Genomic DNA, 26,313 nt, shown 5'->3' with positions numbered 1-26,313 from the left:
GGACTCGGCCTCACGCTGGGGGGTATGAAGCATCATGGCCTCAGATTTGGAATAGTTGATTTTATATCCTGATATAAGACTGTAGGCTTGTAGTAGCGAGAATAGATTTGGGAGTGAGATGAGGGGTTGGGACAGGGAGAGTAGGATGTCGTCTGCAAAGAGAGAAATTTTGGGATTTGTGGGGCCCACCTGTATACCGTGTATGTCCGGGTGTGCTCTAATTTGAGAAGCAAGTGGTTCTATAATGAGGGCAAATATTAGAGGGGAGAGAGGGCAGCCCTGACGTGTGCCGTTGGCAATACTAAGTGGGGCGGATGGGATACCATTGATAAGGACGGTGGCAGTGGGAGTGGAGTATAATGCTAGGATGCTTGTGAGAAAGCCGCCAGATAGGCCATAGGCCTCTAGGGCGGGTCTCAAGAAATCCCAGGAGATTCGGTCAAATGCTTTTTCGGCGTCTAAGGAGAGTATGATAGTGGGGGCTTTCCTGGAATTCGAGATATGTATGAGGTCAATAGCACGCCTGGTGTTGTCCCTTGCCTGGCGGCCCGGGATAAATCCTACTTGATCGTAGTGAACTAGGGAAGGGAGGTATGGGTTAAGACGGGTGGCCAGGATCTTGGCAAAAATTTTAAGGTCTAGGTTCAGGAGGGATATGGGGCGGTAGCTGGCGCAGTTAAGGGGATCTTTGCCTTCTTTGGGAATCACCACTATTCTGGCCTCTAGCATCTCAGGGGGAAAGAGGTCGCCCTGGACAACCCCATTAAAGAGAGAGTGCAGGTGTGGGGAGAGAAGGGCAGAGAATTTTTTGTAGTATAGAGCCGTAAACCCGTCCGGGCCCGGGGATTTGCCAGTTTTTTGCATGAGGATAGTCTGGGCGATCTCTTCTACCGTGATCTCCCTGTTGAGGGAGTCCAATGCGTCCTGGGGTAGTCTGGGTAGTTTGGAAGCAGAGAGAAAGTGGGAAATGAGGTCAGCGTGGGGTTGGGAGGGGGCACCCGGTGGGGGAGGCGGGAGGTTGTATAAATCAGTATAGTAGGATTGAAAAGCGGCTCTAATGGCTATGGGGTCTTGAACAAGTTGGTTGAGAGAGTTCCTGATAGTGACAATGTTGGTTGTGGCTCTCGTAGAGCGGAGTCGTGCCGCCAGAATCTTGTCCGCCTTGTCGCCCTTCTCATAAAAGGTCTGGCGAAGCCACTTAAGACGCTTGGCCACCCGTGTAGTGAGAAGGAGGTCAAGTTCCGCCTTAATGGTGCGAAGTTCGGACAAGACCTTCGGGTCGGAAGACGCCTTGTGTAGGGTCTCGAGTGCGTGGAGTTTAATGGAGAGTCTATTGTATTGGGAGAGGGTTTGCTTTTTGGCTTTTGAGGCAAGGCTAATGAGGTGCCCCCGGAGGACCGCCTTGTGTGCCAGCCAGAGGGTGGACCTAGAAATGTCGGGATGGTCATTTAAGGCGAAGTAATCAGAGATCATGTTTTGGAGGTGAGAGTTTATCTCAGGGTTGTGTAGGAGGGAATCGTTGAGACGCCATGTCATGGGGCGAGGGCGAGAAACCAGGCCTGTCAGGTCGCAGGATATGGGGGCGTGGTCGGACCAAATTAGTGGGTGAATATGGGCATCCTGGAGATTCAGGGCCAGATCATGGCTGAGCAGGATCATATCAATTCGGGAGTAGGAGTTATGTGGGGCGGAGTAGAAGGTGTAATCGCGGGCAGAGGGATCTTTTATCCTCCAAGAGTCATAGAGGAGTTGAGAGCGCATGAGACGGAGGAGGGATCTAGAGCGGAGGGAGTCCGACGGGGAAGGGGCAGGGGAGGCGGTAGAACGATCTAGCTGTGGGTTGAGGACGGAGTTAAAGTCCCCTGCAAGTATGAGGTCGCCTCTTTGGACTCGTGTGAGGAGAGTATCCAGCCTTGTGAAGAATCGTTCCTGTCGTTGGTTGGGGGCGTAGACGTTGACTAGGGTGCATAATTTATTATTAAGTTTCCCCACCAGGACTAGGAAACGACCGTCTTTGTCGGTATGGGAGTCTAAGAGTTCGAAGGTGAGGTGACGGGCAAATAGGATCGCTACTCCACGTTTTTTGGCTGAGTGATCGCAGGCGTGAAAGGAGATAGGGAATGGTTTGCAATGGAGGGTAGGATGTGAGTCGTGTAGAAAGTGAGTTTCCTGTAGAAAGATCAGGTCGCCTCTGTGGTGTTTAAGGGAGGCAAACAGTTTACCTCTCTTTTGAGGGCTATTCAGACCCTTCACATTATGAGAAAGAACCCGGAGACCCATGGGGAAACAACAGCGAAGTAGGCAGATTAAAAAGAGCGGAAATGTTTAGAGATGTAGGAAGGGGGGGGGGAGATAGGTTGGAGGTATATGAGGTGGGAAAGAGTATGGTCCACGTAGGGAGGGGGGGGAGAGGAGACCGGAAGGGGTGGGAAGGTAGTTGGTCATCTGGCATTGGAGGCCAGGACCGGTAGAGCTGACAATGGGAGGGAGTACTAGGCGTCGGGTGAGCACCTAGGTCAGCGGTAGGGCGCGTGGCCCTGTGGGGGCGCGGCATGGGGCCCAGTTCGTGGGTCACGAGCCGCTCGGGAAATAATCGTAGGCAAGCCTCCCCCGGGGGGAGTCTGAGGGAGAAAGCTAGAGAGAAGACAGGAAGAGAAGACAGCTGGAGCGCCAGCCCCATGGGGCTAAGAAGAGGAGAAGGGGGGGGGGGGGGGAAGGGTGGAAGGACTTAACTCAGAGGCTAGCATGGAATCACTTCAGGACAGAGACATTTGTAATTTTAGGCAGTTAGGCATTAAGATTCGCAGCATTGAAACGTTTCAACAGGGGGCAACAATAAAGCATTTGTAAAACAACAACTGAGGAAACAAGAGATCAGATTACGGAGAACCTGAAATAGCGTAAGATTTCTATTGGGAGAGTGCGACCAGGGGTGGTCGCCCCATTTTTGTGTGAAAAGCGGTTGTGTAGAGGGATGAAAGTTCTCAGGTAACTGGAGGTGGAGCTTGGGAGGTCGCGGAAGATGGGACCGTGATCCATTCTGAGCGCGGAGATTGGGGTGTGTCCCGTTGTGACCGCGGCGGGAAGCGCGGCGGGTGAGCATCTTGGTCAGGGGTGGAGATGCCCAGCCTTGAGAGGAGCGTTTGGGCCTCTGATTGATCTTTGGCTGTGAGAAGTTTCCCTTGGTGCCATACGAGGATCCGGAAAGGGAAACCCCAGCGGTACTTCACGTTGTGGCGGGAGAGTAGGGAGGTAATGGGTTTAAAGTCCCTACGTTTAGCTAGAGTGAGCGGGGATAAGTCCTGAAAAATTTGAAGCGGGGTGTTTTGGAAAGTCACAGATCCTAATCGTCGGGCCTCCCTCATGACGGCTTCCTTTGCCGTGAAGTAATGTAGTCGGAGGATGACATCTCTGGGTTGGGAGGAGTCCTGGGAGCGGGGCCGCAGGGCCCTGTGGGCCCGGTCCAGGAGGAGATGTTCCTCAGGGGTGTCAGGCGATAGGTGTGCAAAGAGACGTTTGAGGTAGAGCTCAAGGTGAGTAGGCTCGACCTCCTCGGGGATACCCCGGATCCGCAAATTATTTCTCCTTGCTCTGTTGTCTTGATCTTCATGGTCCTCCTTAAGGTGGGCGACATCTTGGCGGATTTGGTGAAGGTCGGTTTCAACCGTTTGCTGGAACGTTACCACCTCCTCGACCCTAAGAATATATTTTTTGAAGTGTGAGGATGTTGAAATGATGGACCAGTAAGCATATGGGAGCAGGTGGTGCATCGCGGGCATCTGTAGCAGCCTGGTAACTTTGTCATGAAATGAGGCACCGGAGGCGGTCTATCAAAGCCAGTGATGTCCGTGTGGACAACCATGTCCTTAATATTTCGTCCTCTTGTGAAACACGCCATGGGCCTTTTTGACTTGAAACAGGGTAAAGCTTCATCGGATGCTACAATGGGCCACAGGGCACGACTCGCTCTCTGTACCACTTGACTGGATGTGGAATATTCCATCTTCCAAGGAATTGTTGCTTGGGTGTCCTTCACTTTGGGAATTAGCAATTGGGACCGGTCCAATGCTAAAATTTCCATTTTTAGTTTCTTTAACTCAGTGAAGTTGTATCCTCTGGCCACAAATTTATCGATAATGGCATCGATGCTATTGGCTGCTATTGTTTTATCACTTGCTATCCTTGCTACCCGCATCATTTGTGATTTGGGCAGGCCTCGTTTGAGGGGTTTGGGATGAAAACTGGAGGCTGATAGCAAAGTGTTCCGGTCGGTTGATTTGGAAAACACCTCTGTCCGTAATTTGTGGTCTATGATGGACACTTGGACATCCAAATAGTGGATTGAAACTGTGCTATAATTAGCCGTGATCCTGATGGTGGATGGTCGGGAATTGATGGTTTCTATAAGATTCAGCAAGGTTTTTTCATCACCCAGCCATAACATGAATAGATCATCGATGTAGCGCATGTATATTGAAATATAACATGCACTTTCTGGGGCAGTGAAGAACATGGATTCTTCTTCAGCAAACATAAATATGTTGGCGTAGCTGGGTGCTACGTTACTGCCCATGGCACATCCTGCCAGTTGTCGATAGAATGTGCCGTTGTAAATAAAATAATTGCGTGTTAATGTAAGTTCAAGCAACTGCATGAATACATCGATGTCAAGATCTGAAATGTTTTCTTCTATATAGAACGCTCTAACTGCTGCAAGACCCTGTACATGGGGAATCGAAGTGTAAAGACTATTGATATCCATGGTGACTAAGAAAGTGTTTGTTGGGATATCGGTGATGACTTCCAATCGGTTGAGAAAGCTTGTGGTATCCTTGATTAATCTTGCATGTCGAATCACATGAGGTTGTAGAATCTGATCAAGATACATCGCTATAGGCTGGTACAAGGAGTCGCGAGCCGAGATGATTGGGCGCCCTGGAGGAGACACGGGGTCCTTGTGAATCTTAGGGACAGTGTAGATTATCGGACTCACTGGGAATGGTTGTTGTAAAGCCTGTAAAAGAGAATCATCCAGCTGGCCATTGGCTTTGGCCTGCTGTAGGATACCTGTAAGTTCAACTTGATACTGGTAAGTCGGATCACCATCGAGCTTCTGATATACAGCTGGATCAGCTAGTTGTCGTTCGATTTCCGCCATGTAGGCCCCCAGGTCCTGGACCACAATGGCGCCCCCCTTATCTGCTGGGCGAATTACAATGTCTCTGTAGTCGGACAGATTTTTGAGGGCAAGATGTTCATCCCTACTTAAATTCTGATGTGGTCGAGGTTGAGCGTTCACAAATTTTTGTACCGAAGCATCCATCAATCGGGAAAACGTTTGTATGGAAGCGTTCTGTGAAACAGGGTCAAACTTAGAGCGGCTTCTCTTCCTTAGGAATTGTTGTGTAGGTGTTGTGGTGGAGACTTCCGGGGAATTTTGGAAGTGCTCCTTTAATCGGAGCGATCTGGAAAATCTGTAAAGATCGATGTTCCAGGTGAGGTCGTGATGTTTGTTGGTCGGCACAAAGGAGAGGCCCTTGTTAAGGACTTTCTCCTCTGTCTCGGTGAGCACGCGGGAGGAAAGGTTGTAAATCATTTTTTCTTTAGGGAGGGAACTTCTTTTTTGCCTCGAGTTTTGACCCCCGCGGCGGGTGGCTTTGACTTTACAGCCTGGTCTTTTGTTGTTTTCTTGATCTGACCGCTTGGGGGCAGAGAGATCCCTTCTAAAGGGTCATCAGAGTCCCGTATTTGGAAGTCACTGTCGCTATTGGAAGTGGCAGTGCCTCGTGCCCTGTCCTCACGGCGTTGCCGCCAACCTTGGCGAGATCCTCCCTTATGTGATCGCATGGGGGGACGATCGCCACCCATTAGCCAATGGTAGACTCTGTTGGTCTCATAGTCTTGTACAACTGTGTCATATTTTTTAAGCTTAAATTTGGACAATTCCTTCTGATAGGTCTCAATAGTTGATTTAATTTTGGAAAGCCAATCGGTGCCCATGTCAGCAGATAGAATAGGGGCATTGGTCGTTTGAAATTTGTTAATCTTCTCTCTCACCAAGTGGAGTTCTTTATCTGATTCTTTAATCACAAGTAACATGAGATCAAGTCCACATTTGTTGACAATCCCTATCCACTGCTGACCTGCACCACCAGCTGTATTGTTTTCACCCCTTTTGGAACATTGACACATTCCATCATGGAAACCCAGTCAGACGATGGTGGTGGTTTTGCGGCAGGTTGCCGTAGTATGCCCCGAACCAAAGGATTATTATGCAGTTTCACCGACGAGGAAGCAGAAGGTATCCTATCTAAAGAACCATGGCCCTCCTTTGCATCAGAGCTTTCAGCTGAAGAAGTGTTTCAACAGTTAGTTAAACTAAAAAAACGTGAAACCGACTACCTTATGCATGGAGTCACTTTGACCAAATACTACAAGGAGAAGATGATACCACGCGGCTTCCGTTGCCGCAATGCACCAACCATCGGTCGATACAGCCCGGAATTTTGTCAGCAGTGGATAGGGATTGTCAACAAATGTGGACTTGATCTCATGTTACTTGTGATTAAAGAATCAGATAAAGAACTCCACTTGGTGAGAGAGAAGATTAACAAATTTCAAACGACCAATGCCCCTATTCTATCTGCTGACATGGGCACCGATTGGCTTTCCAAAATTAAATCAACTATTGAGACCTATCAGAAGGAATTGTCCAAATTTAAGCTTAAAAAATATGACACAGTTGTACAAGACTATGAGACCAACAGAGTCTACCATTGGCTAATGGGTGGCGATCGTCCCCCCATGCGATCACATAAGGGAGGATCTCGCCAAGGTTGGCGGCAACGCCGTGAGGACAGGGCACGAGGCACTGCCACTTCCAATAGCGACAGTGACTTCCAAATACGGGACTCTGATGACCCTTTAGAAGGGATCTCTCTGCCCCCAAGCGGTCAGATCAAGAAAACAACAAAAGACCAGGCTGTAAAGTCAAAGCCACCCGCCGCGGGGGTCAAAACTCGAGGCAAAAAAGAAGTTCCCTCCCTAAAGAAAAAATGATTTACAACCTTTCCTCCCGCGTGCTCACCGAGACAGAGGAGAAAGTCCTTAACAAGGGCCTCTCCTTTGTGCCGACCAACAAACATCACGACCTCACCTGGAACATCGATCTTTACAGATTTTCCAGATCGCTCCGATTAAAGGAGCACTTCCAAAATTCCCCGGAAGTCTCCACCACAACACCTACACAACAATTCCTAAGGAAGAGAAGCCGCTCTAAGTTTGACCCTGTTTCACAGAACGCTTCCATACAAACGTTTTCCCGATTGATGGATGCTTCGGTACAAAAATTTGTGAACGCTCAACCTCGACCACATCAGAATTTAAGTAGGGATGAACATCTTGCCCTCAAAAATCTGTCCGACTACAGAGACATTGTAATTCGCCCAGCAGATAAGGGGGGCGCCATTGTGGTCCAGGACCTGGGGGCCTACATGGCGGAAATCGAACGACAACTAGCTGATCCAGCTGTATATCAGAAGCTCGATGGTGATCCGACTTACCAGTATCAAGTTGAACTTACAGGTATCCTACAGCAGGCCAAAGCCAATGACCAGCTGGATGATTCTCTTTTACAGGCTTTACAACAACCATTCCCAGTGAGTCCGATAATCTACACTGTCCCTAAGATTCACAAGGACCCCGTGTCTCCTCCAGGGCGCCCAATCATCTCGGCTCGCGACTCCTTGTACCAGCCTATAGCGATGTATCTTGATCAGATTCTACAACCTCATGTGATTCGACATGCAAGATTAATCAAGGATACCACAAGCTTTCTCAACCGATTGGAAGTCATCACCGATATCCCAACAAACACTTTCTTAGTCACCATGGATATCAATAGTCTTTACACTTCGATTCCCCATGTACAGGGTCTTGCAGCAGTTAGAGCGTTCTATATAGAAGAAAACATTTCAGATCTTGACATCGATGTATTCATGCAGTTGCTTGAACTTACATTAACACGCAATTATTTTATTTACAACGGCACATTCTATCGACAACTGGCAGGATGTGCCATGGGCAGTAACGTAGCACCCAGCTACGCCAACATATTTATGTTTGCTGAAGAAGAATCCATGTTCTTCACTGCCCCAGAAAGTGCATGTTATATTTCAATATACATGCGCTACATCGATGATCTGTTCATGTTATGGCTGGGTGATGAAAAAACCTTGCTGAATCTTATAGAAACCATCAATTCCCGACCATCCACCATCAGGATCACGGCTAATTATAGCACAGTTTCAATCCACTATTTGGATGTCCAAGTGTCCATCATAGACCACAAATTACGGACAGAGGTGTTTTCCAAATCCACCGACCGGAACACTTTGCTATCAGCCTCCAGTTTTCATCCCAAACCCCTCAAACGAGGCCTGCCCAAATCACAAATGATGCGGGTAGCAAGGATAGCAAGTGATAAAACAATAGCAGCCAATAGCATCGATGCCATTATCGATAAATTTGTGGCCAGAGGATACAACTTCACTGAGTTAAAGAAACTAAAAATGGAAATTTTAGCATTGGACCGGTCCCAATTGCTAATTCCCAAAGTGAAGGACACCCAAGCAACAATTCCTTGGAAGATGGAATATTCCACATCCAGTCAAGTGGTACAGAGAGCGAGTCGTGCCCTGTGGCCCATTGTAGCATCCGATGAAGCTTTACCCTGTTTCAAGTCAAAAAGGCCCATGGCGTGTTTCACAAGAGGACGAAATATTAAGGACATGGTTGTCCACACGGACATCACTGGCTTTGATAGACCGCCTCCGGTGCCTCACTTCATGACAAAGTTACCAGGCTGCTACAGATGCCCGCGATGCACCACCTGCTCCCATATGCTTACTGGTCCATCATTTCAACATCCTCACACTTCAAAAAATATATTCTTGAAGCATACCCTGTCATGTCTTTCCACCCATGTGATCTACATTATTATTTGCCCATGCAATTTGTATTATGTGGGCAAAACAATTCGTACAGCACGAGAACGTATGGCACTCCACAGATCTTCCATTGGAAAAGCCATTGCCAGTGGAAGCTCTGATCAACCTGTTGCCCGACATTTCCAACAGTTTGGGCATCCGTTATCCTCGCTGAAACACATGTTAATTGATCACATTCCGCCATCACTTCGTGGTGGTGATCGCAATGGAAAGCTCTTGAAGTGTGAGATGTCGTCGATACACCGTCTTAATACAGTATCACCAGCTGGATTGAAAGAACGCTACAATTGGAACACCTTTTTGTAACAGGGCATCCTATTATATAGTAACATTTAGCATATTTGATACTTGTGATATGCTGCGCTTACATGCAGCTCATTTACAATTAATGACGAATTATGGGCCATTAGTTTGCCCTCCCCTTTTTTATTCATTACGTGAGGCCTATGATAGTATTAGAACATCCAGGCCCCGTAATTATGGCTTCTGTTTCCCCATTGTTTTGTTGTAGTTTTATTTAATTTTTTCCAGGCCATGCCGTTTTTGTTACCATTACCATTATGGCTATCTGCTGCTTTCAGCAGTGAGTGTTCAGACATATTGCCTGTGCCCTCACGGTATTGTACATGTGACTCCTATTTTCTTATATTTTCTCATATCCATTTACTGTTTATACATACATTACTTTTTCAATTAACATGTCCAGTTTTGTGTCTCCTTTAGCTGCTGCGGGAGGCCGGCGAGAAAACTCAATCCCCAGCGTCTGGTTTCCAGGCAACGCATCACGCTCCCCTGGAACCTCCCGGCGCTGTGTGGAGTGACGTCATCGGCAAGCGCCCGTCATGGACGGACTCCATGCGGGACGCCGCCGTACACCGGCTTCTCTCAGCAGCGGGGGGCTATTTAAGTAAGTATATTTTAGTGATTCTTGTTTATTCTGATTTCATCTTGCAGCAGCACACAGCTTGAGAACGGTACCTGCGTGTACCGAAACGTTGCTGACATATACACTGCTGTTATGATTTTTTAAAAACCAATATATTCATCTTCTGCTTACGGAGTGCCGCAGCCTTCTTCCTTTTTTTATATATATATATATATATATATATATATGTATATATATATATATAATGTGTCTGTTGTGTGTGTATGTGTGACTGCGGCATAATGTGTGTAAGCGTCACTGGTAGAGGAGGCATTACGTGTGTAAGCGGCATTGGTACAGGGGGCGTTACGTGTGTAAGCGGCACTGGTACAGGGGGCGTTATGTTTGTAAACGGCACTGGTACAGGGGGGGGCGTTACGTGTGCAAGCGTCACTGCTACAGGGGGCGTTATGTGTGTAAGCGTCACTGCTACAGGGGGCGTTATGTGTGTAAGCGTCACTGCTACAGGGGCGTTATGTGTGTAAGCGGCACTGGTACAGGGGGCGTTACGTGTGTAAGCGACACTGGTACAGGAGCGACACTGGTACAGGGGGGCGTTACGTGTGTAAGCATCACTGCTACAGGGGGCGTTACGTGTGCAAGCATCACTGGTACGTGTCTAAGCAGCACTGGTACAGGGGGTGTTACGTGTGTAAGCGTCAGTGGTACAGGAGGCGTTACATGTGTAAGCGTCACTGGTACAGGGGGCGTTACATGTGTAAGCGTCACTGGCACAGGGGGCGTTACCAGTGCTTAAAGTGGTCCTAGAGAGGTGGTGGAACTCACCCCCCTCCCCACGGTGCCCATGTAATAAAGGTATTGCGCGCGCCTACGGCGCGCGCAGCAAAAAGGGGGTGTGGCCTCAAAAAGAAAGGGGTGTGGTCACACAATAGTAATAATGCCCACAGTAGTAGTACCCAAGTGGAAATTTTGAAGTGGGGGTATGGAAAAGTGAAGGGTGCAATTATGTGCGCGCCGAAGGCGCGCGCACTCCTGACAAGGGGGCGTGGCCACGCAAAAGGGGGCGTGCACTTCAGTGTAGTTTACCACACCATATACCCCTTATACACATTATGCACCGCAATAGTAGGACCCCTTTCACATTATACCTCACAGTATGAGCAGAAATTCACATTTATACCACACAGTATGAGCCACATTCATATTACACCACACATTATGAGCCAAATTCACATTACACCACACAGTATGAGCCAAATTCTCATTACACCACACGGTATGAGCCGAATTTCACATTACACCACACAGTATGAGCCGAAATTCACATTATAGCACACGGTATGAGCCGAAATTCACATTACACCACACAGTATGAGCCGAAATTCACATTACACCACACAGTATGAGCCGAAATTCACATTATAGCACACGGTATGAGACGAAATTCACATTACACCACACAGTATGAGCCGAAATTCACATTATAGCACACGGTATGAGCCGAAATTCACATTACACCACACAGTATGAGCCGAAATTCACATTACACCACACATTATGAGCCAAATTCACATTACACCACACAGTATGAGCCAAATTCTCATTACACCACACGGTATGAGCCGAATTTCACATTACACCACACAGTATGAGCCGAAATTCACATTATAGCACACGGTATGAGCCGAAATTCACATTACACCACATGGTATGAGCCGAAATTCACATTACACCACACAGTATGAGCCGAAATTCACATTACACCACACGGTATGAGCCGAAATTCACATTACACCACACAGTATGAGCCGAAATTCACATTATAGCACACGTTATGAGCCGAAATTCACATTACACCACACAGTATGAGCCAAAATTCACATTATAGCCACACGGTATGAGCCAAATTCACATTATAGCACACGGTATGAGCCGAAATTCACATTATAGAGTGACAGAGTGACAGGGAGAGTGACAGCAGAGACATGGAAAGTGACAGCAGGGACATGGAAAGTGACAGCAGAGGAATACAGTAGGGACTAGGGAGAGAGAAAGGCAGCAGGTTAGATTACCTGTTTAGCAGCGGCGGTGGTCTGCGGTGCTGTGGATGAGTAGGCTGTGGTAGGCGTGACGTGGAGGAGGCTGTGGGCCTCGGAGATAGTGCGGAGGAGGAGGCTGTGGGTGCGCAGAGGTCCGAGGGCGGGGCGGCAGAAGAGGCTGAGGGCGGCTGCATTGGATCTGGAACCAGGCTGGCTTTATTCCTGCCGCCGCATCGAGCTCCTGTGACCATGGCGCTAATATTTCAAAACTGCTGCGGACCGGCAGCCAATCAGCGACAGATTTGAACTAGTAGCGCCGCGGTCACAGGAGCTCGATGCAGCGGCAGGGATAATAAAGCCGGCCTGGTCCCAGATCCGCTGCAGCTGGGAGTCTGGAACCTGGGCTTCCAGTGCGGCGGCGATGGTAGGGGTGGACCGACGGACGGCGGACCGGGAACGCAGCTTCTTTGTCGGCCCATACAGTAATGCCCCCAGCAGTAGCACCCCTTATGCAATGCCCCCAACAGTAGTGCCCCTTATGAAGTGCCCCCTTTACAATGCCCTCATTAGCTGTGCACCCCATCAGTAATGCCCTTAATGGTAATGCCCCTGTGTAGTATTGCCCCTAATCGTTTAGCCCCTGTAGTTTAGCCCCAGTAGTCATGCCCATACTGGTAATGCCCCTGCAGTTATGACCCCAGCAATTTACTCCCCCCCCCCCCCCCTTTAGTTTAGCCTCTGAGTGGTAATGCCCCCAGTAGTTTTGCCCTCATGTAGTTTGCCCCATGTAGTTTATCCCCCAGTGGTAATGCCCCCTGCAGTTGTGCCCCCAGTTGTTTAGCCCCTGTAGTTTAGCCCCCATGTAGTTTGCCAAAGTTAGTAATGTCCCCAGTAGTTTGCCCCCTTGTAGTTATACCCCCAGTAGTTTAGCTCCTGTAATTATGCCCCCTTGTAGTTTAGCCCCCAGTAGTAATGCTGCCAGTAGTTTGCCCCTTTGTAGCTTTCCCCCTTGTAGTAATGCCCCCAGTAGTTTGCCACTTGTAGTTTGCCCCAGCAGTAAAGCCCCCCAGTAGTTTGCCCCCAGTACTAAAGCCCCCCAGTAGTTTGCCCCTCTGTAGTTTGCCCCAGTAGTAAAGCCCCCCAGTAGTTTGCCCCTCTGTAGTTTGCCCCAGTAGTAAAGCCCTCCAGTAGTTTTGCCCCTCTGTAGTTTGCCCCAGTAGTAAAGCCCCCCAGTAGTAAAAGCCCCCCAGTAACTAGCCCCCAGTAGAAACGCCGCTAGTGGTACACATGTAGGAGGGAGGGGGGGGAGCACCATACTTACCAAGCCCCGCTCCCGCCGCAGTCCTCTCTCGCCGCCCGCTCCTCGGCACTATGGGAGAGACGTCATGACGTCTCTCCCATAGCGCGCACTGACAGAGCCGGAAGCCGGAGCTCAGTACTGAGCTCCGGCTGCCGCTGCGGAGAGGGAGACGGGCGCCCGCTGGTAACGCGATCTCAGCGGGCGCCCGGCATCTCCCTGCAGCGCCGCCCGGGACATCGGGTTAGGTGAGCCGGGGGAGGCGGAACTGCGTTCCGTCTCCTGGTGGAACTGACGGAACGCAGTTCCACCCCATTCCGGCTCACTCTAACCCCTGGGCGTTACGTGTGCAAGAGTCACTGGTACTTGGGGCGTTACATGTGTAAGTGTCTCTACTACAGGGGGTATTACGTGCGCTGTGCCTTTGTAAAGTATGCGAGGGTGCAAATTTATACTTTGCAGGGGGGCGCCGAATACCCTAGCACTGGCCCTGACTGCACACCCACTGCACTGCACAGCACTGTCACCTTTTACATTCATTCAGCGTCCAGACATTACCCTCCGTGATATCACCCACTCTATCCGTTACATTAGCCATCTCGGGGCTTCCAGGCCAGCAGCCCAGGTGCTGTGTTGCGGAGTCAGGGCCTCTGGGGATCTGGGCGCGGCTGTGGCAGGGAGACACTTCTGTGACATCACGCGCAGAGGAGGCTCCAGGGCTCAGAGAGTATGCGGTGCAGGGAGGGCTATGAAAGGCTTCCGCTGCCCCGTTTTCATAAACATCTATGCTGGTGGCTGCAGCAGCTTTTGCTCCACCTGTGCTGCGGCTAGGTAGTGGGGATTGTTGATGCCGTAGGGGGCAGGAGGACTGGCAGCAGGACATAGGAAAAAAAACACTTTTACTGCAGCGTCCTATCTACAGCGCAGAGACTTGCTGCAGATGCAGTGGCATACCCTCCAGCTGCACGTTTTTGGCAGGTGCAGTCCATTATTTTTTATGGTATGTACCTATTTTTAACTCTCCAAGCCTCCATTGAGTATAGGAATAGGGGCGTGGCCACGCCACTGTATCCGTGGCCACGCCCCCTTTTCAAATTTGTTCTTTTTTATGTGTACATTGGCCCTCATTCCGAGTTGTTCGCTCGGTAAATTTCATCGCATCGCAGCGATTTTCCGCTTAGTGCGCATGCGCAATGTTCGCACTGCGACTGCGCCAAGTAAATCTGCTATGCACTTAGTAATTTTACTCACGGCTTTTTCATCGTTCTGGCGATCGTAATGTGATTGACAGGAAATGGGTGTTACTGGGCGGAAACAGGCAGTTTTATGGGCGTGTGGGAAAAAACGCTACAGTTTCCGGAAAAAACGCAGGAGTGGCCGGAGAAACGGGGGAGTGTCTGGGCGAACGCTGGGAGTGTTTGTGACGTCAAACCAGGAACGACAAGCACTGAACTGATCGCAGATACCGAGTAAGTCTGAAGCTACTCAGAAACTGCTACAAGGTGTGTAATCGCAATATTGCGAATACTTCGTTCGCAATTTTAAGAAGCTAAGATTCACTCCCAGTAGGCGGCGGCTTAGCGTGAGCAACTCTGCTAAAATCGCCTTGCGAGCGATCAACTCGGAATGAGGGCCATTGTTGGAGGGTGTGTTGCTGCAGATGCAGTGGGCCTATTTTGGGGTGTGGGGCTGAAGCTGCAGCTCCATCAGTCCCATTGCTAATCCTGCTCTGTGAAAACACAGCAGCCAAAGGGCAGGGCCTCCCATTGGATGTAACCTGTGTGGGATGGCGTTTCTCGCCCAATCAGCTGTGGACTGGGTGTAAACGACCTGCCACTAACCCAATGAGAGCTCCTAGCCAGGGCCGGCGCCACCATTAGGCAGCTTTAGGCAGCTGCCTATGGGCGCCGGCCACTAGAGGGCGGCGACTCCCGCTCGCGGAAAAAAAAAATGATTACTTTATTATTAGTGTAGCAGTAGCTGAGCTCCTTAAGAGATGAGGAGCGAGCAGGGACGGCCGCCCAACTGTTTATCAGCCAGCCGCCAGCACAGCCACAGACAGTGTATGTGTGTAACCAATCGGCTCTTATGTGCGCTGTCTGCAGCTGCTCCCTCCCTCCCTCCTCCGCAATCCTCGTCCTCACCTCCCCTTCTGCGCGCCCATAGCACCCGGCCGGCACACACCCTCGTATATGCAGAGTGCAGTGTCCCGCATGTTACCCCGCGCTGGCAGCCGCCGGCGCGCGCCCCCCTCCCCCCCCCGAGATTATGCCTCCCACCCCACGATCGCATACCTGCATATATTCTCCCCCCCCCCCCCCCCTCCCTACCCTTCATGATCCATTCCAAACATGCTACGTGCCTATTTTGTTCAAGAGGCACATGGAGTCTGGGAGTCTAGCACAGGGATTAAAGAAAAGGGGGCAGCAGTGGCTCTGGGGGTATGTAACAAATAGGGTACCCCTTTCTGTTACCAATGAAATGTATATTTTTGGCTATATACTGAATATATATATATATATATATATATATATATATATATATATATATATTGGAAGTAGTTGGCGGCACTCTCAGGCAATAATGGAATCCAAAACTGTATGACTTGAAGTCATACTGTTTTGGATTCCATTATTGCCTGTGCGCCACAAACTACTTCCAATATATACAAACAGTGGTAGCTGCCACTTAGTACAGTTTTTGTGCTTCTTAGCTGGCTGGCTGTGGGAGGCAGGTAGAGAGGGATGTAGTTCGTATGCCGGCGCTCGGGATCCCGGGGGTCAGCATGCCGACACCGGAATCCTGAATGCTAAAAATGCCACCCCCTGTCGGCATTCTGTATGCCGGGATCTCGGTGTCGGTATACTGAGCGCCGGGAACCCAGCAGCCGGCATACCATACCCAACCCCCCTAAGCTCCTCTGGCTGAGACTCAGGTGTAATGTGCACGCACGTCAGGCTGCTGTGCGGTGTGTGTGACACTGCTGGGGAGCTGAGCAAGCTGTCATTGGGCAGGAACAGCTGAGCAGCCACGGAAGAACAGGACGCTAGGCCAAAGTACAGCTGGTAAGTTTTCTTATGCTACTGTGGGAGGTGATGTGGTGTTATTATTGTAGGGGCTGTATCTGTCAGTGTGGTCAGTCCTGTATGTATACGTATCAGTGTGGCCAGTCCTCTCTGTATGTGTATCAGTGTTCCTGGTCTGGATGTATGTGTGTCAGTGTGGCCTTTCCTGTCTGTATATGTGTCAGTGTGGCTGGTCCTTTCTGTGTGCATTTCAGTGTGCCCGGTCCTGTGTGTGTATGTGGCCGGTCCTGTGTGTGTATGTGTCAGTGTGACTGGTCCTGTGTGTATATGTATTAGTGTGGCCATCCTGTCTCTGTATATCTGTCAGTGTAGCCGTCCCACTTCTGTATATCTGTCTGTGTAGCCGTCCCACTTCTGTATATCTGTCAGTGTAGCCGTCCCACTTCTGTATATCTGTCAGTGTAGCCGTCCCACTTCTGTATATCTGTCAGTGTAGCCGTCCCACTTCTGTATATCTGTCAGTGTAGCCGTCCCACTTCTGTATATCTGTCTGTGTAGCCGTCCCACTTCTGTATATCTGTCAGTGTAGCCGTCCCACTTCTGTATATCTGTCTGTGTAGCCGTCCCACTTCTGTATATCTGTCTGTGTAGCCGTCCCACTTCTGTATATCTGTCAGTGTAGCCGTCCCACTTCTGTATATCTGTCAGTGTAGCCGTCCCACTTCTGTATATCTGTCAGTGTAGCCGTCCCACTTCTGTATATCTGTCAGTGTAGCCGTCCCACTTCTGTATATCTGTCAGTGTAGCCGTCCCACTTCTGTATATCTGTCTGTGTAGCCGTCCCACTTCTGTATATCTGTCTGTGTAGCCGTCCCACTTCTGTATATCTGTCAGTATAGCCGTCCCACTTCTGTATATCTGTCTGTGTAGCCGTCCCACTTCTGTATATCTGTCTGTGTAGCCGTCCCACTTCTGTATATCTGTCTGTGTAGCCGTCCCACTTCTGTATATCTGTCTGTGTGGCCAGTTCCGTCTCTGTATATGTGTCAGTGTGGCCGGTACCATGTCTGTAAATCTTCGTGTGGCCAGTCCTGTGTCTGTGTGGCCGATCCTGTATTTAAATCTGAAAAGCCAGGGCCACTTATTTGCGTTTGCCCCCCTGGCTGAACGTTGCCACCCTGCCCCTGGTCATCACCATGTTGTATATTTTCACTAATGGCATATAGAGCATTACCCCTCCTGTCACAATCCACGGATGTTTTTTAGATTACATCTCACTCTGGGAATGGAAAAATGTGATAAAACCCTGTTTCCAGGGTTTTACAGCATTTACCGTATGTACTAAGACCTGGCCTCCAGGCTTCCGATAGCGAGGTTAAAGCCAGCTAAACCTGACATCACCCTATAGAAGCCTACGGGATTCTTTCCTCATTAGTGCTCTCTGATGGATCCATCAAAGAAGTGCAGTTCCAATAGATATTGGTAATTATATTGCTGGCTTATTGGCAGGAATAATACAAGTTGATGGTCCCATATCCAAATATTCCGAAATACAGAATTTTTTCCTTTGTTTTCTGATGGTCCAGTGTACACAAACTTTGTTTAATACACAAAGTTATAAAAAATATTGGCTAAAATGACCTTCAGGCTGTGTGTATAAGGTGTATATGTAACATAAATGCATTCTATGCTTAGATTTAGGTCCCATCACCATGATATCTCATTATAGTATGCAATTATTCCAAAATACAGAAAAATCCAATATCCAAAATACCTCTGGTCCCAAGCATTTTGGATATGGGATACTCAACCTGTATTTGTTATATTTTTCTCCTAGTCTTCAAAGTGTTGGTGTAATCTTGATGTTATGAATTTTTTTTTTTTACGGTAGTTTTTATCCAAATTAATATTTTATGAGCTGTCCTATAGTGGTTCTTGTTGTGCAGTGGTGTGAACATGTATGATACCAAAAAGCAGTGTTGCTATATTATGAATGTATATTGGACTTTTCTGGACCCTGAATGCTGTGTGGAGAGATTAGGAGCCATCCCAGTGCGCACTTTGGGAGCTGTTTACCCCGGTGCCACCCATCGTTGGTGCTCCACCCCTGATACGTCACATGTCGATGTGCCGATGTGCAGGGAAGACTTCCCTGCACATCGGCCCGCGATTGAGGCAGGGGCAAGCCACCATCTCTGTCCAGGTCTCCACTCCCAGCAGTCCTAACCTGATGGCGGCCTTGTATATATGTGTGTGTGTGTGTGTGTGTGTGTGTGTGTGTGTGTGTATAGATATATATATATAGAGAGAGAGTGTTAATCGGCTAAGCAAATTTTTGGTGAGAGTAGCAACTCCTGCATGACAACCCTGATTTTGATGGTTTGTGTGTTGTTTGATAGTGTGTTATGTAGATTTGCAATAAATTCAGCGAATGTTAACAAATGGTCAGGTTGTTGAGAAATAATGCATGCTCAATTATGAGCAACTGTTGACTAGTGAGTCTATCTATCTATCTATCTATCTATCTATCTATCTATCTATCTATCTGTCTGTGTGTATATATATATATATATATATATATATACACACACACACACACACACACACACGGCCAAGTCACAGTATTATGAGTAATAGCCAGAGTAACTGCTGTGCGCAGCATCATGGAGGGCAGCTAGATGGAGCTGAGCTGTTGTTTTAGCCCCAGATTCACTGTGTCGGTGAGCTGCTCCACTGTAGTGTGTCGGTCGGCCCTCGTGCATCTTCGCAGCCAACATTCACCTCTCACACCAGTGGCACGTAGTGCTCCGCAGTTTCCAGTTTCCACGTCAATTATTTGCAATGTTGCCATTTGTCCAGTCACAGTACACCTGCAGCAGCACATGGACAGTTCACACACTCCGCTGTTTCAGAAATACTGCCGCCCTTGGCCCAAAAGCTAATAATCATCCCTTTTTGCAACTCTGATGAACCGCCTCTTTTACCAATGACAGCAACGAGTGATATGTGTGCAAACGGCACACCTTATATACCCACCAAGCCAGCGCACAACACGTGGCATACTTCATGGTCTACATGCTGCCAACATCACATGTAGGAGGGGGTCATAATAATGTGACTCCACCGTGTATAATTATTTCAAAGGTAAGTGCGCGCTTGCCTTTGGGGTAATTCAAGCTGTTTAACTGACATATGCTGAAGGGTTTTTTACTTTAAAAAATGTATAAATTGTTCCAAGGTTATTGCTGTTACTGTTACACTGTTATTTATTGTTGTTATAATTTATGTTGTAAATCTAAAAATAAATCTAATACTAATTTAAAAAGTCAAGTGTGTACAGTATGTGAGCAGCTGGGGGGAGGGTATAGGTGAAGGCAGGGGCACTATTGTGCAGCTTTGCCTAGGGCGCCTAGAAACCTTGCACCGGCCCTGCTCCTAGCCACGCCCAGCGTTAGAGACCGAGGCACAGAGTCACTGATCTGGGCTATTATATAGGAGATTTTATCCAGCGATTGGTATACGAACGTATGTACACGCGTGCATGTTTAAGTTATAATATGTTATGTATATTTTATGACAGCGTTACGTGTAAAATAAATAAATAAAAATAAAATAACTGTTATACACAAATGTGTCTCATTATTAAAGCAGAACAGCTTTTTAGTATTATACTTTTACACATAATTTCCACAAACAAATGTCAAGTTGATCGTGTTTGATCTTAAAACGCAGAGCAAAACATGACCTGACACATTTTAAAAATAATATTTTATAATAATTTCATCAGAAAAAAGTATCATTACTTTTAAGATATAAGATATATTTCTGAACAGAAAAATGTAAAGAAAAGCGCACGCCCAGAACATCCCATATGTGGGGTTGTATATTAACATATGTGGGCTGTGCCATTTATCCTATGCCTATTTAAGTGTTGTAAGTCCAGTCTCTCTCAAACTAAAGCATTAAGCATCAGGAAGTTGAGCTCGTAAGAAACGTAAGCATACTATTATTATTATTATTATTATTATTATTATTACTATTAGTATTATTATTATTATTTCTCTTATGTCCTAGAGGATGCTGGGGTCCATTTTAGTACCATGGGGTATAGACGGTTCCGCAGGAGCCTTCGGCACTTTAAGACTTTTCAACAGTGTGAACTGGCTCCTCCCTCTATGCCCCTACTCCAGACCTCAGTTTAGAAAATGTGCCCAGGAGACTGGATGCACACTAGTGGAGCTCTACAGAGCTTTGCTGGAAAAATACTTTCTTAGTTTTTTTTATTTTACAGGGAAGCTGCTGGCAACAGCTTCCCTGCTTCTTGGGACTTAGGGGGGGAAGTAGGAACCAACTTCTCAATTAGTTAATGGTTCTGCTTCCACTGACAGGACACCATTAGCTCCTGATCGGTACTGAACACAGCCCAAGCCTGGCCAGCGTTCACTCCCACAGCACTGCCGCCACCCCCTAACAGAGTCAGAAGTTAGAAGGCTGGTGAGTATATTACCGGAGTCCTGCAGAGAGGGGATCCACCGGTCATCGTTGGCGGCATACAGGTACACGCGCAGCGGCGGGACGCCGTGCACCATGTCTCTCAGCACAAGGGTGCAGAGAGCGGGTGGGGGGCGCGCTCTGAGGGCATGTTTTAAAACCTTACTCTCACTGGCAAAAAGGGTACATACATGTACAGCCGCTGATGTGCCATCCCCAGCCAGTATAAATATTACATTGCTGAGGGTGAAGGGCGGGGCTTCTCCTCAGACTTGCCAGAACACTCACTGGGTGCCATTTTCTCCTGCAGAAATGCCAGTGTGAAGCTCCTGAACGCTGTTTCTCCTCATGACAATGCTGATACCATAGGTGTGTGCAAGGGGGGTGCCTGGTGCGCACAGGCACCCCCTAATGCCTGGCACCCTGATCTCACATGCCTGATGCAGCGATTACTGTCCCCTCTGCGGTGCACCCTGTCAGGACTACATTACTTACCGGATGCCTGGGTTAATCAAGGGTGCCACTGCCACCGGCTCTCAAACTCCCGGCTCCACCTCTATGTACAAAAACAGCGTTATGTGATATGATTACCTCATGCTGCTCGCACGCCCACCCGCCACACGCCCACCTCTCTCCTTCTATGTTATGCCAACGCCAGCCACTGATGAGGAGCAGCATGCAGCCAGCGTTCCTCTTAGGAAGACAAAGTCGATACTGGCAGGCGGTCGGCAGCAACATTGACACATCACTCGTTTTTCCAGCTGCGGCAGCAGTACTAGCCTGCGACTGTCAGTGTCAGTGAGTGACTGGCTTGTAAGTAAGCTGCTGCAGCTTGCAGGGGAAAGAGACGGGGAGCCAGACCAGGCTGAGGAGGAGCAGTGTAATTGCAGTGAGTGCCGTCAGGGGTGTTTGTTTGGTGCACACCACAACATCTGACAATGTATCTGCTTTATTAGGATTGGTACAAGGGTGGATATTTTATATTGCGTTGACCGTCAATAGATGGTTCTAGACACGCCCCTCCAACAGTGCACCCCCTAATAAAATGTGCTGCGCACGCCTATGGCTGATACAAGTACAGGGTGTTATAGAAGGGGCAGAGAGTGTTCATTATAATTAGGTCTTTGAGCCTCTTATTGGTATATGCGCTGTAAGTGGGTAATATTTCCACAATTCACAATAAGGCGCAGTGTGTGGACTGGCAGATCCCTCTGTGTCTCTCTGACAGACTTTAGTGTGGGTCTGTCCCCAATAGCTCCCCTGTGTGATAGGTGTGTGTGTGTGTGTGTGTGTGTGTGTGTGTGTGTACACAAGTGTGTAACATATCAGACATTGGGGAGGGTTCTTCCCAGGAAGAACCCATTTTAGATGCACAAGAGGGTAATGTGGTAGCCCTTCCCTCTCAGAAGGAGCCGGAGTGGGTGAGAATGTTGCAAAAGAATATGTCAGTGCTTGCAAAGAAATTCTCTGAGTCTAAACAACAGACTAAATATTGGAGGTAGTCTGTGGAGGGGTCCCATCCAGTTCCCAGAAAAGGTCTCTGGCTAGGATAATGCAAGGGGATACAGACAAAGATTCTGACTCTGACGTTGACACTGGGGATTTGAGAGGGGTAGACCCCAAATTAGCCAAAAGCATACAATGTATGATAGTTGCTATAAAGGAAGTGTTGGAGTTTCCTGAAACAACACTGGTCCCAGAGGAAAAGGATTATTTTAAATTAAATAAAAAGCAAGTTGTGACTTTTCCTCCTTCAAAGGATTTGAATGCGTTCTTTAAAGAAACCTGGGCTAACCCTGAGAAGACATTTACCCTTCCCAGAAGGATACGTGTAGCGTACCCTTTCCCTGAGGAAGACAGGTACAAATGGGAGACTCCCCCAATGATAGACACCTCAGTTTCTCGGCTGTCTAAGAAAATTGTTTTGCCTGCCCCTGGTTCAGCCTCATTAAAAGATCCAGCTGACCGTAATTTAGAAACAACCCTGAAATCCATACATACGGCTAACGGAATGGTGCTCAGGCCCACCATTGCTTGTACGTGGGTGGGCAACGCTGTGGAAAAATGGTCTGACAACTTGCTTGTTAACATAGACACAGTTGACAGGGATGAAATAGTCCTAACTCTTGGCCATATCAAAGATGTTGCAGGTCACTTAGTTGAAGCTATGAAGGATATTGGGTTGCTGAGTTCAAGATCCTCCGCTATGGCAATTTCAGGCCGCAGGGCGCTGTGGATCCGCCAATGGAATGCTGATGCGAAATCAAAAAAGAATATTGAGGCGCTTCCTTACAATGGAGAAGCCCTCTTTGGAGACAAGCTGGATGCCATGATTTCAACAACTACATCAGTCAAGTCAGCATTTCTGCCTTCCGCAGCTGCTCCACCTAGGAAAGGATTTCATTCTCATATGATGCAATCCTTTCAGCCCAACAAGTCCAAAAAGGCCAAGGGTACCCCCTTCTTCGCAGGAAGAGGGCGAGGAAGAGGTAAAAAATCCACAACACCATCAGGCTCGCAGGAGCAGAAGTCAACAGCTATTTCTGCTAAAACCTCAGCATGACACTGGGGCTCCCCTGCGGGAGTACGATCGGGTGGGGGTACATCTACTGTCTTTCAGCCAGGTCTGGGTTCACTCAGATCTGGATCCTTGGGTATTGCAGATAGTATCCCAAGGGTACAAATTGGAATTTCAGGACCTTCATCCCATGCCGATTTTTCAAATCAGCCTTACCAGCTTCTGTTCAGGACAGAGCAAAAGTGCTGAACGCAATACAGGAATTATGTCAAGACAACTTAATTTCCTTAGTTCCTGTGTCACAACAGGAAAAAGAGTTTTATTCAAGCATGTTTGTAGTGCCAAAACCGGATGGCTCTGTCAGACCGATTTTAAACCTAAAGACTCTGAACCTTTACTTGAAAAGGTTCAAATTCAAGATGGAATCCCTGAGAGCAGTGATCTCCAGCTTGGAGGAAAAGGAATTTCTGGTATCGATGGACATCAAAGATGCTTATTTTCATTAGAGATGAGCGGGTTCGGTTTCTCTGAATCCGAACCCGCCAGAACTTCATGTTTTTTTTCACGGGTCCGAGCGACTCGGATCTTCCCGCCTTGCTCGGTTAACCCGAGCGCGCCCGAACGTCATCATGACGCTGTCGGATTCTCGCGAGGCTCGGATTCTATCGCGAGACTCGGATTCTATATAAGGAGCCGCGCGTCGCCGCCATTTTCACACGTGCATTGAGATTGATAGGGAGAGGACGTGGCTGGCGTCCTCTCCGTTTAGAATTAGAATAGATTAGAGAGACACTTGATTTACTAATTTTGGGGAGCATTAGGAGTACTCAGTAGTGTACAGTGCAGAGTTTTGCTGATAGTGACCAGTGACCACCACTTTTATTTATAATCCGTTCTCTGCCTGAAAAAAGCGATACACAGCACACAGTGACTCAGTCACATACCATATCTGTGTGCACTGCTCAGGCTCAGGCCAGTGTGCTGCATCATCTATTATCTATATATAATATTATATATATCTGTCTGACTGCTCAGCTCACACAGCTTATAATTGTGGGGGAGACTGGGGAGCACTACTGCAGTGCCAGTTATAGGTTATAGCAGGAGCCAGGAGTACATAATATATTATATAGTGAGTGACCACCAGACACACAGTGCAGTTTATTTAATATATCCGTTCTCTGCCTGAAAAAAGCGATACACACAGTGACTCAGTCAGTCACATACCATATCTGTATGCACTGCTCAGGCTCAGGCCAGTGTGCTGCATCATCTATATATATTATATATCTGTCTGACTGCTCAGCTCACACAGCTTATAATTGTGGGGGAGACTGGGGAGCACTACTGCAGTGCCAGTTATAGGTTATAGCAGGAGCCAGGAGTACATAATATTATATTAAAATTAAACAGTGCACACTTTTGCTGCAGGAGTGCCACTGCCAGTGTGACTAGTGACCAGTGACCTGACCACCAGTATATAATATTAGTAGTATACTATCTCTTTATCAACCAGTCTATATTAGCAGCAGACACAGTACAGTGCGGTAGTTCACGGCTGTGGCTACCTCTGTGTCGGCACTCGGCAGCCCGTCCATAATTGTATATACCACCTAACCGTGTTTTTTTTCTTCTTTCTTTATACATACATACTAGTTACGAGTATACTATCTCTTTATCAACCAGTCTATATATTAGCAGCAGACACAGTACAGTGCGGTAGTTCACGGCTGTGGCTACCTCTGTGTCGGCACTCGGCAGCCCGTCCATAATTGTATATACCACCTAACCGTGGTTTTTTTTTCTTTCTTTATACATACATACTAGTTACGAGTATACTATCTCTTTATCAACCAGTCTATATATTAGCAGCAGACACAGTACAGTGCGGTAGTTCACGGCTGTGGCTACCTCTGTGTCGGCACTCGGCAGCCCGTCCATAATTGTATATACCACCTAACCGTGGTTTTTTTTTCTTTCTTTATACATACATACTAGTTACGAGTATACTATCTCTTTATCAACCAGTCTATATATTAGCAGCAGACACAGTACAGTGCGGTAGTTCACGGCTGTGGCTACCTCTGTGTCGGCACTCGGCAGCCCGTCCATAATTGTATATACCACCTAACCGTGGTTTTTTTTTCTTTCTTTATACATACATACTAGTTACGAGTATACTATCTCTTTATCAACCAGTCTATATATTAGCAGCAGACACAGTACAGTGCGGTAGTTCACGGCTGTGGCTACCTCTGTGTCGGCACTCGGCAGCCCGTCCATAATTGTATATACCACCTAACCGTGGTTTTTTTTTCTTTCTTTATACATACATACTAGTTACGAGTATACTATCTCTTTATCAACCAGTCTATATATTAGCAGCAGACACAGTACAGTGCGGTAGTTCACGGCTGTGGCTACCTCTGTGTCGGCACTCGGCAGCCCGTCCATAATTGTATATACCACCTAACCGTGGTTTTTTTTTCTTTCTTTATACATACATACTAGTTACGAGTATACTATCTCTTTATCAACCAGTCTATATATTAGCAGCAGACACAGTACAGTGCGGTAGTTCACGGCTGTGGCTACCTCTGTGTCGGCACTCGGCAGCCCGTCCATAATTGTATACTAGTATCCAATCCATCCATCTCCATTGTTTACCTGAGGTGCCTTTTAGTTGTGCCTATTAAAATATGGAGAACAAAAATGTTGAGGTTCCAAAATTAGGGAAAGATCAAGATCCACTTCCACCTCGTGCTGAAGCTGCTGCCACTAGTCATGGCCGAGACGATGAAATGCCAGCAACGTCGTCTGCCAAGGCCGATGCCCAATGTCATAGTACAGAGCATGTCAAATCCAAAACACCAAATATCAGTAAAAAGCCTCTTTTTTTCTTTGCGTCATGTGCTGTTTGGGGAGGGTTTTTTGGAAGGGCCATCCTGCGTGACACTGCAGTGCCACTCCTAGATGGGCCCGGTGTTTGTGTCGGCCACTAGGGTCGCTAATCTTACTCACACAGCTACCTCATTGCGCCTCTTTTTT

The sequence above is a fragment of the Pseudophryne corroboree genome, chromosome 11 (assembly GCF_028390025.1).
Source record: "Pseudophryne corroboree isolate aPseCor3 chromosome 11, aPseCor3.hap2, whole genome shotgun sequence".
NCBI lineage: Eukaryota > Metazoa > Chordata > Amphibia > Anura > Myobatrachidae > Pseudophryne > Pseudophryne corroboree.
Note: the sequence above shows the minus strand (reverse complement) of the source record.